Here is a 12,702-nt window from a genome sequence, read left to right as displayed (position 1 = left end):
GGACAGTCTTCAGGGAATTCACAAACATCCTAATACTGGATGTTCAATTTGTCTTACTGTATTAAAGCATATTATTCTTGAGAGAGGGCCATAGCAGTTTTTGGTAATTCAGGTCTTTGCCGCCTTCCTCTGCATGTGGAGGTTTGTGTCTGGACAGCCAGTTCTCCCTCATTCTCAGCCAGTACAATTTAGATGGCATTGATTTCATTCATGGCCATGGTGTTTGGATCAAGGATGAACAATTGTTCCAAATAAAGTCAAGGATACACAACCCTGACACATTTTCTGGAACTTTTGAGAGATAGGAACACTCCTTATTTTCCACAGATTTTTCAGCTGTGAGGATATGAGCCTGAATCCAAAGATATCCATTATGTCACCAATGGGTGAAGACTGTCTGATGAGAGAACCAATCAGGCAGAAGGCAAGTGGAGAAATAGAGAATCCTTGGTCCTTGACAAAGTTTGAACCCCTGAAACAAGACACATCAATGTGCCAATAAATTTTCTATTGAGCTTAAGCCAATTTGTGTGGCGTCTTCAGTCATGTGGAATCAAAAGACCCCGTGTTCTTAACCCTAGAAGGACTTCTATATAGTGGTAATTCAGCTGGATGACTAAAGTTTTTCCAATATTAAGAGTTTACACAATTATCTGGTCCAGCTACCTGGTTCACCAAACACCTGCTTCACCCTGACCTTTCAATTATTCAGCAAGTGGCTTGTCAACCTGTTATACTTTAGGTGTATGGGAATTCTGCTAGGCCCTGGGAATAAAGACAAATAAGGCATAGATCCTACTCTTAAAGACCTGACAGCTTCAAATTTTAAGCAAAGGAGGTATTATTTAAATTACTATTTAAAAACAAGGCTGTTGGGGCGCCTGGGTGGCGCAGTCGTTAAGCGTCTGCCTTCGGCTCAGGGCGTGATCCTGGTGTTCTGGGATTGAGCCCCACATCAGGCTCCTCCATTGGGAGCCTGCTTCTTCCTCTCCCACTCCCCCTGCCTGTGTTCCCTCTCTCTGCTGTCTCTGTCAAATAAATAAATAAAATCTTTAAAAAAAAAATAAAAAAATAAAAAAAAAATAAAAACAAGGCTGTTGGAGGCCAGAGAAGATAAAAGACAAGTAACATGAAGGAAATAGAATCCAGGTTTTCTAATAAAGAGTTCTTTATGATTTACCACTTTCTGGTAAATGAGGTTAAATGTAATCCCACTCATTCATTTTTACTCATTAATTTCTTCATCAGTTATAGCAGGGGTCAGCAAACTGGGGCCCATGGACAAGATCCAGCCCACTACCCATCTTTATTGCAACACAGCCATTCCCATAGGTTTACATATTGTCTATGGTTGCTTTCACACTCAATGGCAAAGTTGAGTAAATGCAACAGATACTGCATGGTCCACAAAGCCAAAGATACTTATCATCTGGTCTTAACAGAAAGAGTTCACCGACCTTTGAACTACATATTGAGTTCATGCTGTGTGCCATGCACTGTGCTGAACACTAAGACAGGAACATTAGACCAGTCATTCTTGTCCTCAATAAGCTCACAGGCTAGTGCCTCTTAGTGGAAACAAGCAAGCTAACAGACAACATTGCATGTTGTGATAGAGGAAGGACGGAACACTATGCGAGTGTTGAGAGAAGATTCCTAACCCAGTCTTGAAGATGGAAGAAGAGAATCAGCTACACTTTTTAAATATAGACCTCAAGGACATTGGAGAGGGTTGGGGTACCCTGGAAAGAATTTCAGGCAGAGTGAAAAGAATGTAAAAGCTCAGTGGTGATAACAGTGAGGTATTTTAGACTAACCAAAGAATTTCAGCTTCACAGGTCTTTATTATAGTATTTAAAAGCAGATATAGAACTGGGGCACCTGGGTCACTCAGTCAGTTAAGCATTGGACTCTAGATTTCAACTCAGATCACAATCTCAGGATTGTGAGACTGAGCCCCACAGTGGGCCCTGCACTGGGCATGGAGCCTGCTTAAGATTCTCTCTTTCCCTCCCCCCCCTGACTTTCCCCCTCCCTCTCTCCCTCTTGAAAAAAAAAAAAAAGGAAATCTAGAACTTAAATGTTCACACACACACAAAGAGCAAATGAAAAAAGAAAAACACAGGGCTATTGTAGAAAAACACTGAGACGATGTCGTGTTATGAGGATTATGATTAGTGTGTGTGTGTGTAAATTTCTCTATGACTGGATCTCAAATCAGGAAGGAAGAAATGAAAGTGCCAAGTGAGAAGGCTAGAACACAGGCTAGGGGCAGATCATGAAGGGCCTGAGAAGTCACATGAAGGAGGGCAGTGTCTGAGGCAAAGAGGAATCCATCTTTTATGGACAATTACTGAGCTTGAGAGTAAAACCCATAAAAGAAAGAATTCCACAACCGGGAGCATTTTCATCAAAATGTGTCTAGAACTAACGAATTGTAAGATCTCTAAATCTCCTCCAACTTTGGCAGGTAATGACTATGTATTCTCTTAGGTCAGGAAATGACTTCAACCTAGGAAGGGAGCTATTTTCTGAGTTCTTTTACTGGGGGTAGAGGGGTAGCCTCTCTTGCTTATTGTCAACCATGGGAGTCTATTCAGCAAACTTCCTGTCACTCTATACCCCTGCATCAGCTTCTTTATTTTTTGTGATTTCCTGTGGGATGAAAAATAACACCACCTGGGTTCCATCTTGACCACATACTAACTGTGAGGCTATAAGCAAATTACCCAATGTCTCTGGGCTTAATTACCCTTCTAAAATGGAGATAGTAGTACCTACATCTTGGATTGCTGTGAGCACTAAACGAGATGGTCTATGGAAAGCATTTAGCAGAGTGCCATGCAAATAGTGAATCCCCAACATATATTAGTTATTGTTAAGTAGCTACTATTCAAGGAGAGTTAGAAGAACACAAAAGACAGAATGACCTATTATAGTGGGCATATCTAGTCATTACCTGCTCTGCATCCCTTCCTCTGTGGAAGCAACCCTTTTTCAATCTATACGGATCCAGTCTGGCATATAGTAGGGTAGACATATGCCTTAGGTATAACCATTCATTTTAACCCATTCCCTTGTGGGGATGGATACAAGGCAAGGAAAATAGATGGGTTTACTTGGAGAAGTTGGTTCAGTCAGAGACATGGAGAGCCATGGAATCTTGGAATCTTAGGAGGGGAAATGGCAAGTAAATGATCACTAATTTACCCATCGATCCAAAGCTTGATATATGTGGTCACACTTCTGCTCGCATACTTCCTTCCAAGTAGTCCATTCTACTTCTCTATAGGCTAGTTGTTAGGGAAAATAGAAAGGAATTAATAGTCACGGAATTGTGGTTAGGTGCTAACCACTGTGCTAGGTGTTGTTCACATATAATCCCAGCACATCTTTTTTAAAAAATTATCTTTTGCACTACACATACAAGAAAGAGGGGTTAGAAGATGTTTAAAATGTAACTCAAAATATAGCTGTTATTCTCTAGTATGTTAGTTAGAGCTTATTTGAGGACAAGAACAGAGGTTTGCAAATATTGCCCCAAGGAAGAGCTGACTCATGGCCAGGGCACACACGGTCTGGAATCAGTACCCCATCAGGAATCCCCAAGGCATCACTTGCTCTACTCTTCTCTTGGGTGTCTCTGCCACTCTCCGAATCTCTCCCCATGACCAGCTTCCTCATGATTTCAACTCGTTCATGGTCTATATCATACACTCCATCCCCAAATCCTCTCTGTGACCCTCAACTCAGCTCTCCGAGCTCACTGACTCATTCCCTCCAATCTAAATTCCAGATTTTTGAATGAGAACTCCAGTCCCTCCAGTTCTCTTTTCATGACAGGCCCCAAGCTATAGTTCATTGGCAGATCTGTAGTCGGCTACCCTAGGATCAGCCTTTTCCATGGGGAGAAAGATCCTTTGAAGAACTCAATCATTCCATTTGCGATTTGGGAAATGGGAGCTATGGATGAGGCACAGTCCCTCGGAAGTGGCTGGGGTAGACAGGCAATAAATGAGAACTCTAATACAAATAAGAATAAGAGTGTGTGTATGAGCCGGTCACCAAAATAGTCCTTTGAATCACTTGGGAATCCATTCAACTATGAGTAACAAAATCCAATTCACAGAAGTCTAAGCATTTAAGGGTTTGTTTGTTTGTTTGTTTGTTTTCTCCTCTCATAACAAGAAGTCTGGATGTAGGTAACCCAGGGATTCAAAAATATCATCAAGGACTCAGACCCATGTTGGTTTGTCACAACATGATCACAGGAGGACTGATACACTTCCAAACATCAAATTCATCTTTGGGAAGGGGAAAGGACAGTCATAGTGGCTTTCGCATCATTATTCCTTGACTTTTATTTGGAAAGGGAAGTCCTTCTAAGCAAATTTCCCCTTATAACTTATTATCTAGAATGAAGCCAACAGCCAAATCTCAAATCCATCCTATGACATATTTATGACTGTTTTAAAACAATTAGGGCCATCTGCCGAGCTTGGGGTAGGGACCTGGCATCTCTGAGACCAAGAGATGGAATATGTTGGTTTCCTGAAAAAATTAAAGAAGGATATTAAGAGAAGGAAAGGCTGTTGGTTGAGCAACAGACAGTATCTTCTTTAAGAGAGCACTCTTCCAGAACAAGGGACCATGTATACACACACCCTGCAGCTGGCCCCATGCCAGGCAACCGACAGATAACTAGTTCTTGTTGAGTGAATGAATGAATGAATGAATTAATTAATATTTTGATTTATTAAGGAGATAAACTAATAACAAAGAATAAAGAAGACTAGGGTGGCTGTCAGGAGATGCAAATATTTCAGAAATCTCCATGAGACCTTGTCTCACCTCTCTGAACCTCAATTTCTTCATCTGTAAAATAGGATTGAATAATCTCTTTACCATAAAGTGGATTTGGGGATTAAATGAGACCACTTATGGGCAAGTACTTTGGAATCATAAAGAATTAGGAAGATATGGTTTTTATAAGCTGTGGAAACAACGATAGGAGGAAGCTGGCATGAGTCAATTGGCCTTTGAAGTCATCCTCACAAATAGAAAAGGAGAAATGGTGCCTGGGTGGATACATGTTCTGACTGGTTCAAAAAGTCACTATTACATGGATCTTACCCTCTAAAGATAAAAGAGAGTTTCCATCTGAATAAAATTGAAAGTGCTGAAATCTTGGAAACCCGACTCTTGTTTTTCTGGTTAACCCAAAACTTGGATTAAGAAATTGAAAGTGGAAGAACTAGATGTAAAAAATGAAAAAGGACATCATTCAACTTCCCTGGAGATATCCTAGTTGGCTCAAATATAAAGAAATCACTATTTTCAGGTCATATTATACTGTGGAAACTCAGATAAATATAACTGGCTGCTGTGGGCAGTTGAGTTCAATTTGATTTCATATGGCTTAGTGATGGTGATTGCTATAGATATCCCAGTTATCTTCCAGGATTATGGTGGAGTAGCATGCCCACCCTCGTGATGTTAGATATGGCCATGTGACTTGATTTGGCCAGTGCCTGTGGGCAGAAGTGTCATGGGTCATTTGTAGCTGGGTGTCTATATGAATTTGCATGCAACTCACTATTTTCCCTTCCCCCTGACAGAGCAACTGGCTCTAAATAGTGAAAGCTCCACAACCCTAGATCCCTGAGAGAGAATGACATCAAGCAGAAACCCGTCCCCCAATGACGTCCAGTGAAAGCCAACAAAAACAAAATTTTATTGTTCTAAACCACTAAATTGTTTGTTTAACTGCAACACCATGTAACATAACCTAATATCACCTGGGCCTTATGGAAACAGCAACGAGGAGTGGTTAAGAACATTCAAGTGAGACAGTCCACAGTCAGAGGCTCTGACACTTACTATGTGCATGGCTACCATTTAATCCTCTGTAGCCTTGCTCTTGCTCCTGTATCAGTCTAGATCTGTGGTTCTAGATTTAGTTGCACCTTAAAATCACAAGAGAAACTTTTCTTAAAAAAATATATATATATATATTTATATATTATATTATTATATAAATATATAACAATATATATTATATATTATTATATATTATATAAAATAATATAATTATATATAATATATATATATTATATGACATATATATATATGGTCAAGAGAATGGGTTATTTTTAGGATGGGCAAAAAGCAGGTTTTTTGTTTTGTTTTGTTTTGTTTTTATAATAATTTTTTATTATATTATGTTAGTCACCATACAGTACATCCCTAGATTTTGATATAAAGTTCCATGATTCATTACTTGCGTATAACACCCAGTGCACCATGCAATATGTGACCTCCTTAATACCCATCACCAGCCTATCCCATTCCCCCATGCTCCTCCCCTCTGAAGCCCTTTGTTTGTTTCCCAGAGTCCATAGTCTCTCATGGTTCATTCCCCCTTCTGTTTACCCCTCCTTTCTTCTTCCTTTTCTTCTCCTACTGATCTTCCTACTTCTTATGTTCCATAAGTGAGTAAAACCATATGATAATTGTCTTTCTCTGCTTGACTTATTTCACTTAGCATTATCTCCTTCAGTCCCGTCCATGTTGCTGCAAATGTTGTGAAATCATTCTTTTTGATGGCTGAGTAATATTCCATTGTATATATGGATCATGGGAGAAGATATTTGCAAATGACACTACAGATAAAAGACTAGTCTCCAAGATCTACAAAGAACTTCTCAAACTCAATACACAGGAAACAAATAATCAAATCAAAAAATGGGCAGAAGATATGAACAGACACTTTTCCAATGAAGACATACAAATGGCTAACAGACACATGAAAAAATGTTCAAAATCATTAGCCATCAGGGAAATTCAAATCAAAACCACATTGAGATACCACCTTATGCCAGTTAGAGTGGCAAAAATTGACAAGGCAGGAAACAACAAACGTTGGAGAGGATGTGGAGAAAGGGGATTGCTCTTACACTGTTGGTGGGAATGCAAGTTGGTACAGCCACTTTGGAAAACAGTGTGGAGATCCCTTTAAAAGTTAAAAATTGAGCTACCCTATGATCCAGCAATTGCACTACTATTTACCCCAAAGATATAGACATAGTGAAGGGAAGGGCCATATGCACCCCAATGTTCATAGCAGCATTGTCCACAATAGCTAAATCGTGGAAGGAACCGAGATGCCCTTCAACAGATGACTGGATTAAGAAGTTGTGGTCCTTATATAAAAAGCAGGTTTTATAGCATTGGGAAAGATATCATTCAAAGGGGGATATGTGTTTCTGCAGACAAGTATAATTTTTGTTAGTCAAAGATTCAGAAGGAGGTGGGGGAAAAAGTACTGGTGTACAAAATGTCAGGAGTGGTTATTTCTATATGCTGAGATCTGGGTGGCATGTTTTCTTTCATTCCCAGCAGGTGCTCAATAAGTATTTGTTCAATGAATAAATTCTCTTTGTGTGAGTGAACGTGTGCATTTCTTCACAGACGCAGAGTGGAGCTCACCATACAGTTTAAGACAAAACATCATCACGGTCTGTTACACCTCCTCCTATTTTCTCTGATATCTGCTTACCTATCCCAACTTTTCTTTAATGTATCGAATAAGTGTCACTGCCTATGTAAGTATCCTTGAAAGATGCATAGTATTGCCTTGTATGTTATTTTTCAATTTACAAAACATTTGGCTATAGCTCTCATTCTGCTTTTTTTTTTTTTTACTTAACCCTATGTTTGAGATCTGTGTTACTATATGTACATTAATCTTTTGGCTTCTAATATGTCCCTTGTAGGGACATATCCCCTATTATACTCATATATTCTCTTAATGATGAGAGCCTCCAACTCTTCACTAACACAAAAAAATATTTCAATGACCAATCTCTTACACATCCTTACATGGACTAGAGAAAGGATTTCTTAGGGGTAGATATCCAGGAAAGGGATTATTAAACCATAGGCTAGTCACACACTTAATTTTCATAAGTACTGCCAAATCCAAACACCAGATCACTTTTTTTTTCCACTCCAAGATTATTATCATATTTGCCTATAGCTTTTCCACTAATTTTATGGTTTGGTCTTGCAATGGGTCTCTAATTGGTCTCCCTCTGGAGCTCACCATTATATATGATAGGAGGTAGAAATCTAACATTTTTTTTTCTATAAATAAGTTAGTTTTCTCATTACTTTCTCCTAAAAATCTATCCTTTCTTCATTGGTTGGTGATGCTATCTCTGTTGTATGCTATGTAGCATATTAGACAGGTAGCTAAATGTATGTGGCCATGTGTGTGCTCTGTGTTATTTATTCTGTTGCATTTGGGCTTTTGTTGGTGTTCTTGTGACCGTATCACATTATTTAATATGATGGCTTGGTAACAGGCTCTAATATTAAGAAGAGTGGTTTTGAACACTCCCACTACCTTTGGTTTTATTTTTATTTATTATTATTATTATTATTATTATTATTATTATTATTATTATTTGCTATTTTATATTTTATACTTCCCTGAAGATTCTAGAATCAGTTGTTGAGTGCTTAAAAAGAACCTGTTAGAGGATGGCTTGGGCACGGTCAAGGTAGTTGGAAGGCACAAACTTCCAGTTATAAGATAAATAAGTTCTGGGATGTAATGTACAGTATGGTCACTGAAGCTAATAATACTATATTGTATATTTGAAAATTGCTGAAAGAGTAGATCTTAAAAGTTCTCATCAAAAGAAAAAAATTGTAACCGCATGAGATAATGGATGTTGACAAAACTTATTATGGTAATCATTTTGCAATATATACACATACCAAGTTATGTTCTAAACCTAAAACTAATACAGTTTTATACGTCAGTTATATCTCAATAAAACTGGGAAAAAAAGACCTTGTTGAATTTTTATTGGAATTAGCTTAAATGACCTGATTTATTAAAAAAGAATTGATATCTTTACAAACGTTAAATCATTCCATTCATTAGCTGGGCACATCCGGTTGTCTTGTGTTCCTTAATAGAGTCTTAATTTTTTTTCATATAGGTCTTGTGCATCTTTGATTCATTACTACATACTATATGCTTTTTCTTGCTAATGGGATTTATACCTTATTTTTATATTTTCCAAACAATTATTGCTGAGATAGAGATTGCTGTTGACAGCTACTTTCTACTTCAATTGACATGGATTGCTTTTCAAAAAAAAAAAAAAAGAATTGGGGGCGCCTGGGTGTCCTAGTCATTAAGCGTCTACCTTTGGCCCAGGGCGTAGTCCCAGGGTCCTGGGATCGAGCCCTGCATCGGGCTCCCTGCTCCACTGGGAGCCTGCTTCTTCCTCTCCCGCTCCTCTGCTTGTCTTTCCTCTCTTGCTGGCTGTGTCTTTCTCTGTCAAATAAATAAATAAAATCTTTAAAAAAAATTATGAAACAAAAAGAGGGAAAAAGAGTAAATGAAAAGTTTGCCTTTGTAGGAAAAAGGCTATTTCTTCCTGTAAAACAGGAAGGAAGGAAACAAGAAAGGTTAAAGATAGAGAAAAATGTAGTGGATTAAGTGAAGGAAGTTCAACAGATCATTTCTTGAATGAAATAGTCCTGAGAGGTCGAAACCACGACCCCGGAAGAAAGAAAATAATTTTCTGTTAGAAAATCCAGTCCAGTCATGGCAATCAAGGAGTTAGTAGGGAAAGAACTCTTTTCAAAAAGAGTTACATAAGCAGAATTGAAGAACTAGACCTTCAGAGGAAAAGAAAACAAGATCGAAATGAAATGTAAACATTATATTCTCCACCGACTTCCCCATCTATAAAATGAGGAGGCTGAACTAAATCATCTAAACTTCCTTCTACCTCAAGTCTTTGAAAATATTCTTTTTAGAAAATGAAGCAGCAGGAGTGGACAAATAATTTAAAGTGTGAATTAATCTCCTCTACTGCCTCTCCTCTTTTACTTTAATCTCTGGCAAAGAGAATTTTGAGAAGAGTTATTCTCCATGGGAACTCAAGGGGAGTAAGTTTAGTTCATGTGACTACACAGAGACAATTTGGGAATGGCCACTCTCAGAGAGGAACTGGATTATTTTTATCCCTGTCATTTTGGCGGGTTACTGAATTGGCTCTTCCCTGCCATCAGCGCTACCCCCACTCTAATATCGAAGTTCTTTTCAACTGGCTCCATGCATTTTAAAAGATTTTCTCACTTGGGCAGGGACGAGGAAGAGGGAGAAGTGAAACTTCTGGAGTTGCATTGTTAAAGGAAACTTGTTCTTCTCAGACTCTTCACTGCCAAATTTTTACTCCAAGTTCCTCTTTTGTGAGGTAGGAGGGATGTTTTTCATATCCAAAAAAAAAAAAAAAAATTGAGACAAAGTACAAAACCTACCACCTGAGTGTCTTATGTAACAGAGCTGTTTCTTCACTCGGACGTGTTCAGTTTCTCATTTCCACAGCGAGCCCAATCCCCTCACCAACACCGCTAAGGTAACTTGGAAAGAAATCAAAGCCATGCTTTTGAAGAATGATGAATCTGAAAATCAATTCATCTCAAAATGCACAAGTACATTTTGCAAATAGGCGGAGATACAAATAAATTGTTAAAAATGAATATAACATTATTACTAATAATAGCACAAAATTGAATATAACCAATTGCCATGTGCCATGAATATAAACGTTCATAATGCATCATCAATATAAACATTCAGCAACCCCTGAAAAGGATATTGTAGGTGTATATTTATTGTTGTGAAAAGATCTTCAGGGCGGGAGTGAGGAAAACGATCTTCACGATTGAATGTGGCAATCAAGACAGAAAAGATTACACACAATCTTAACTGTATTTGTAAGAGAAAACACACCCACACAGACACAAGCCTGCACAATGATACAAAAGTCATGAACAACGGTCCCCTCTGAGCAGAGGAAACAAACAATTTGGGGCTCCTTTTTCTTTATATGTCTATATTTTTCAATTTTGTATAACAATTAATTTACATTCTCACATTAAAACAAAAGATTGGAAGAGAAAGAAAACATAAAAAAATAAAAAGGCAATGGATGCCAGATATGTATGTCTTAGTCTTAGCAAGTCCAAAGTTTAAAGGCAGAAAAGTTTGAGTCAAGCAGCAAACTTTCCTCATGGGTGAGTTTCCTTCTCTGTGAAGTAGGAACAGCTGCCTTCCTCTGGTACAGAGGTTTTGTGACGAGTAAAGTATCTTCCCGCAAACAATCAGCGCCAAGTTAAACGTACACTTGCCAAAGACACAGTAATTTCACTCTGAGATATTCACCCAAGAGAAATAACAATATGTCCACCCAAGTACATAAATGCCTGTAATATTCCCAGTCATCAAGAACTGGAACATTCACACAACAAAATGCTAGGCGGCAATAAAAAAAGAGGAAACTACCGATACATACAACATCTCAAAAACATGAGGTCAGGTGAAAAATCTAGACACAAAAGACTATATACTACACTATGTCATCTCCATGAGGTCCTAAAACAAGGCAAAACTGTAGAGATAAGGAAACACATCAGGAGTTGCTCAGGGCCAGAGAGGAAGGGAGGGGGTCGCCTGCGAAGAGGTCCATGGGAACTCCCTGGCGTGATGGAAAGGTCTGTATCTTGAATGTGGTGGTGGTTACATAAACGTACATATTTGCCAATATGATATATGCTTAAAATGAGTGAATTTTATTGTATGTAAATTATACCTTAAAATAGCTGGTTTTAGCAGCAGAACTTAAGGGGGAAAATACGCTAGCCAGCAAAGTATATAAAAATACATTGTAAATAAAGCCCTATGGAAATGTAAGGAATTTTTCTTAAGTGCATTTCTTTTAAAACTAAACAAAGTACAAAGAAACAACCTTGGAATATATTCAGCTAATGACAATTTCCCTTTGATAAATGGGGGAGTGGGTGTAAGCAAAGAGAAAAAAGAATAATTGTTATCTGTTCCTCTGTCTTTTTAGCTGTGTTAAATTTTACATAAGAGTTCAGGGGAAAAAAATATATATATATATTTCCTTTCAATTATTTTAAGTCTTTTCTCTGCTAAATACTTAGTTGGAAAGTAGAGAGGAGAAAACAGAAGAGAAAAAACTTCCTCAGTTTCAACTCCAAAACCTGCCATTGGAAACCTGGCAAAACTGCCATTGGATGACAAATATTTGGAAAACCTTCAAGCTCACATTCTGTGTTTCCAATGACACTTTAGAGAAACCAACTCAGAGTTGTGAATTACTTGCTTGAAGCCTCATGCTAGCAAGTGGGAGAGCCAGACGCTTCCACGTGCCCAAAGCCTGGACACCCGGTCACCACCCTATTCCGCCTCAAAGAAAAGCTTTCTGCAGAATACATATACAGTAAGAACCAATGTGGGTCTGGGGAGAGGGCCTGGGAGGAGGAAGATGTCTGGAAATAAGAAGTGGGAAAGGTGGGGGGGGGGGGGGGCGCATACAAGGAGAAGGAGCCCAGAGAGGAAATGGTGAGGCCTCCAAAGTCAGGTCCTCCTTTCACAGCTGTGGCCTGGCTGGCCTCTGGTGCCCCTTACAGTGGGCATGGGGGGGGGGGAGGGGTACCCACATGACACAGCCTGGACTGTGCCTAAGGGTGACTGCCCAGTGTGTCTGCCATGGGGTGGGGCATTCATGTGCTGAGGGTTCCCTGAATCTCTGGGTTGAAAAGGAACAGCTAAAAACCCTCCTTGTTAAACTGGGGGACGCTTACATTTTG

The sequence above is a fragment of the Ursus americanus genome, chromosome 15 (genome assembly GCF_024610735.1).
Source record: "Ursus americanus isolate L20-20 chromosome 15, mUrsAme1.1.p, whole genome shotgun sequence".
Lineage (NCBI taxonomy): Eukaryota > Metazoa > Chordata > Mammalia > Carnivora > Ursidae > Ursus > Ursus americanus.
Note: the sequence above shows the minus strand (reverse complement) of the source record.